This window comes from Mus pahari, unplaced genomic scaffold, assembly GCF_900095145.1.
Source record: "Mus pahari unplaced genomic scaffold, PAHARI_EIJ_v1.1 scaffold_12746_1, whole genome shotgun sequence".
In the NCBI taxonomy this organism is placed as follows: Eukaryota; Metazoa; Chordata; class Mammalia; order Rodentia; family Muridae; genus Mus; species Mus pahari.
Window position 1 is genome coordinate 1 of NW_018391821.1, and position 5,901 is coordinate 5,901.

Consider the following 5,901-nt stretch of genomic DNA (forward strand, 5'->3'; position numbering starts at 1 on the left):
GGGAGTTTTTCTGGGTATATTAGCCTGGGTTTGCATTTATGCTCTCTTAGGATCTGCTTGAAATCTATCGAGGTTCTTCTGACTTTTAGTCTTCCTGTGGAGAAATCCGATGTAATCTGATAAGTCTGCCTTCATGTATTACATGTTTTTNTTTCTCTTACATATTTTAACAACCTTTCTTTCTTCTCTGCATTATGTGTTTTGGATATTATGTGACAATAGAACAGTTTTTGTGGCGTCCAAACCATGTGGTGTTCTTCAGGCATATTGTACATTTATGACCATCTCTTTTAGTAGGCTGAGGAAGTTTGCTTCTATTATTTCGCTGTTATTTTCTGGCCTTTGAGCTGGGAATCCTCGATGTCTNCTATTCTTGTAATCCTTAGGTCTCTCTTTACATTTTTTACAGAATTCCCTGGATAGTTTAGATTAGGAGCTTTTTTCACTTATATTATCATTAACCAATGTGACCACATCTTCTATTGCATCCTCTATGGTTGATATTTTCTTCTCTCTCTTTCATTCTGTTGTTGATGNTTGCATCTGTAGCTACTAATCTCTTTTTTAAGTTGTCCATCTCCATGCTGGCTACCATTTGGATTTCTTTATGTTTACTACTTCACTTTATGCCTCAGACAATTGTGTTCAATTCCTTTACCCCCTTGTTTGTATTTTCCTGTATTTCTTAAAGGGATTTGTTTCCTCTTTAAGGACTTTAACCTGTTTGCCTCTGTTTTCCTTTATTTCTTTCAGTGAGTTAATTATATCCTCCGTAAAGACCACAATCTTCTTCATGAGATGGGACTTTTTTCAGAACCTGTCTTTTCAGGCCTGTTAGGGGATCAAGAGATTGCTGTGGTTGGAGAACTGGGTTCTGATAGTGCTAAATTGCATTGGCTTCTATCACTTATGTTATAACACTTGCCTGTCTCCATTTGGTTATCTCTGGTGTTATCTTGCCTGTGTGTCTCTGACTGGAGCTGGCCTCTTTGGAGGTACTTAATGCTCTGTGACATGTGTTTGAGCTGGTTTCCTGGTAGGCAGTCAGTATTGTCTCTGTTTGGATGTGTGAAGACCTCCTGTGTCTCTGGCTCTCACTGGCCTTCTGAATACCCTGATAGGGCAGACCTCATGTAGTCCATTTGAACTTTCTGGGAGAAAGGAATGCTCTGGGCTCAAGAGACAGGGTCTGTAACAAGTGTAGATGTGGTGATAACCTAAAGTATTGTGACTCTGGTTATAGTAGATCACGCATATCCCTGGTGATTGTAGTGTTCCAGGGAATCAGAAAGACTGAATTCATGATTACAGCAGACCTCTTGGTAGACACACAGGATGAGGATTGGGAAGCAGACAACAAGGAATGTTGACCTGCTCAGTACTGTGGGTGGCCAGAGACACCTGGGATCTGTGAGTGTGTATACTGTTATGAGAATTTGGACAGGAGTCCCACATGTGTTACTGTGGACATCCTGAGAAACAGTCAGGCTATTATTACCTCAGGTATCTTCTGTGCAACGCTTCTTCATTAAGACAAACTATCTTAATCTATTAGTGTTCTGTTCAGGAAATTTTCCCCAGTGTCCATGTGCTCAAGGCTCTTTGCCACTTTATTTTCTATTAGTTTCAGTTTATCTGGATTTATGTTGAGATCCTTGATTCACTTGGAGTTGAGCTTGTAAAAGAAGATAAGAATCAATCAATTTGTACTCTTCTACATGATTACCACCAACTGAACCAGCAACATTTGATGAAAATGCTGTCTTTTTTCCACTGAATGATTTTAGTAAGCTTTTCAAAGATCAAGTGACAATAGTGGTATGGGTTTATTTCTAGGTCATCAATCCCATTCCACTGATCTAATTGCATGTCACTGTATCAGTACCATGCAGTTTTTATTACAATTACTCTGTAGTACAGCGTGAGGTCAGTGATGGAGATTCTGCAGAAATTCTTTTATTTTTCAAAATAAATTTCCCTGTCATCAGTTATTTATTATTCCAGATTAATTTACAAATTACTATTTCTAATGCTATAAAGAATTGAGTTGGCCTAACTCAAAACATCCAGGAAATCCAGGACACAATAAGAAGACCAAACCTACAGAAAATAGGAGTAGATGAGAATGAAGATTTTCAACTTAAAGGGCAAGCAAATATCTTCAACAAAATTATAGAAGAAAACTTCCCATACATAAAGAAAGAGATGTCCATGAACATACAAAAATCCTACAGAACTCCAAATAAACTGGACCAGAAAAGAAATTCCTCCTGACACATAATAATCAGAACAACAAAAGCACTAAATAAAGATAGAATATTAAAAGCATTAAGGGAAAAAGTCAAGAAACATATAAAGGCAGACCTATTAGAATTATACCAGACTTCTCACCAGAGACTATGAAAGTCAGAAGATCGTGGACAGATGTTATACAGACCATTTATCAAAAAAGACAAGGAGGGGCACTTCATACTCAGCAAATGTAAAATCTACCAAGATGAACTCTTAATTCTAAATATCTATGCTCCAAATGCAAGGGCAGCCACATTCATTAAAGAAATTTTAGTAAAGCTCAAAGCACACGTTGTACCTCACACAATAATGGTGGGAGATTTCAACACCTCACTCTCACCAATGGAGATATCCTAAAAGGATCTTCCTATTTTTATTTTAAGTCCATAATCTTTTTGAAAATCCATGATATTGAAAATGTCATACTCTGTATCCTGTTTCAAATTCTGGTTGATGTTAACTAGAACTTCAGCAGGATTTATAAATTGTAAATTCTTCAGGAAATAGAACATTTAAAACACGTTTATCATTTTTTATTCAACTTGGCTTATACATTAAAATAAACATTGTTACATTTAGACATTTCCCAATTTTTATCATCCTTTCCAAAAATCTAACTTTACCAGAAGTATTCAGCACTAAAGATGAAAATACATTTAATGTAGATGTAAAGTTAGTTCTGCTTTGTTTACTAATACAATTTTCTTTCTGGACTTCATTCTTTAAAACCCACACTCCTGATGATTATATTTGGAGAGTAATGATACTCTCTTCTATGTTTGTTCTGCCAACAGTGTTATTTGATCAAAGGCAATAGAACAGAAATTATTAATAAGTGAAATTAATTGGAAAGTACTTGATATTTTTGGGATCTATTCAATAAATTGATCAACAACTTTTCATTAACATAAAAGACAAGTCATTTTCTTATTGTTATTTAAGACTTTGATTAGAAAAATTAATACATGAGTCACATATCTGGTTTCAATATCTGGACAATAATTCATAACTTAGATTGTGAATGCTGACTTACATTCTGGTGTTGGCTATGTCATAATTTATGACACTAACATGATCTGCCACCTATGTAATAATAGCATGTAGAAGTATATACATTTATGGGTGAAATTACTTATTGACATGACTTTAGGCCATGTGACTCTATTAAAGAACTCAAACCATAAAAATGCCATTTAGTATAAGATTCCTGGTCTACAAAGTGAGTTCCAGGACAGCCAGGGCTATACAGAGAAACCTGTCTCAAAAAAAAAAAAAAAAAAAACCACAAAACAAAACAAAACAACCAAACAAAAAAGATGCATTACCTTCCAAGAGTCAAATTCCAGTTCCTTCCCAGTATTCTTTGACCGTGTGTCTACTTGCTGCAGAAGCATCTCATGGAGTGAGTGGGCCACAGCATACATATCATTGTATAAGTTGTAGCATATATTATTCATGGCCATTCCAAGTGGTGTCATGAAAAACCATTTAAATACAGCTTTGTTTAGACAAGATTTAGCTTCTTACAATTAGATGGTGGCAAAGAACATCTAAAATATTTCCACCATAGTTTAACAAAAGAAAATTCACATCTGTAGGTTGAAGGGTATACTGTTTGAATGAATTGTTTAAAACCAGATATTTAAGGTTGCTGGTGTGAAAACATCGAAGTCCCAAAGGAGGAGTATAGCATGAAATCTCCTAGAATTATTATTATGTCAAATTGTGACATACTAACCCAGATTCTCCTAATGCCTAGAAATTTCCACACAATGAGAGCAAACTGTGTGGGTGAGTCTTGGTCAAAATGAACTATCACAACTTTTGCTGATGACATTAAAATTTTCTTATAACTCATATGAAAATCTTTAAGGGCTGTGATTTTATCAATTTGGATAATAATCACAACTGATAAACAGACAATTTTTTTCATTTCTCCTCTCGATTCAGAAAGGAATTGAATTCCATGGTCATCATTTTTAAGGATCACTCCTATCTATTTCCATCTGAAATGAACCACTAGGTACACCATGACTAGTGGTAGAGATGTGTCCTTGGGAGCTATCTGGTAAAGATGAGGAAATTGTTCATAATCACCCAGAAGGAGATGCAAATTTCCACAGTAAAGCTGTAAAGTACAGAAGATAGGCAATAATATGAACATGATGGGATGCAAGGGGATGCTTTTAAGATCGGAGTGTGCTTGAGCAAAATATAGTCATGTTAGAAAGATTTTTCATCTCATTATGACAATTATATCCAACTTCTTGTGAATCTCTAAACAATTACAAGTATAATAATTCTTCTGGTAAAACATTCACAATACTGCTGTCTCCCATGCCTATTTATGATAAAGATGTTTTGTTTGTAAAAAATATATCTGTGTATTTATGCTTGATAGATCATAATAAACATAAGCCGTTTATTGGTTTTTTAAACTGCGTTCACACTCAGAAAGTCTCACAGAGGTAAAAAAGTATTTCCTTAAAATCCATCTTGACTTACTTCAGGAATTCTGGAGATGAACAGGAATGTTCCAAATAGTGTAAATACTTCCCATACAGGTGCTGTAAGTACAATTAAATATCTCCTCTGATTTGTGCAGTAGTAAATAGGAATAATTTCCTGATTTTCCAAAGCCAAACTGGTTTTCTGAACATATTTTGTAGGTCACATTTAATATTAACTATGAGAGAAATGTTGGGTAAAATATGGTAGTTCTCATTCATTTCTTCCATGGCAAGGTAAACAGAGAAAATCAAATTTTTGGTCTTCGGTGTCACCCTTAAAACAGAGCAGTAGAGAATATAATTCCTAAACTGTACAAGCACAAGGCAGAAAAAAATCCTAGCATACAGAGAGGAAATCAACAACAACAACAACAACAACAACAACAACAACAACAACAACAAAAACCTCCCACAGTTATGTACTGGTTTTAACTGACAGGAAAGTGAATATTGCATAAGTTTACATTAAATTCCCTATATTCCTACAAAATAAATTTCTGGTGTTTTACACAGCTTATGAACACAAATCATAAGGTTATCACAAGACTTCTCCTTGTTCATATGGATGCTCAAGGATATGGCTAGATGTAATCTGAGGAAATATGAGACATTGCATTTTCCCTATAATTCATGCTTCTCTAAACTTAAGGAAGTTACTCACAAATATCTAAAATGCAACTTTAATATTTTTACTAGTAGGTATTTAGGCAGACTATATCTTCATACTACCAATAATGTATCCACAAAATATTCCCATTTTAGATTATAAATTTGTATTAAGATTTGTTATATCTCCACCATCATGGCAATGTTTTTGAGAATCCTAATTTTTTCACATCAGTCTAATATTATATTGCTTTGAAAGTAGATAACAAACAATGTAGGTGTAAGAATAATCCAATATTTTACTTCTAAGAATAACCACTCATTCAACTGTGCTCTCATGTTTAAAGTAATGATATAAATATCCAAGTATTAAAGACAAATTAACACTGAATAACCATACAACAATCTCTTTTATGTAGGCACAATATAGGATGAGAAACGTACATTGTTTTGGAAACATATCTGCTATGTAATATAAAAGGTTTTATAGGAA

General features: G+C 34.3%; 1 pseudogene; it reads right to left on the reverse strand.

Annotated features, from left to right (window-relative positions):
* Nucleotides 1–2,645: 2,645 nt before the first annotated feature.
* Nucleotides 2,646–5,901, reverse strand: part of LOC110314707 — a 5,483-nt pseudogene continuing 2,227 nt past the window's right edge.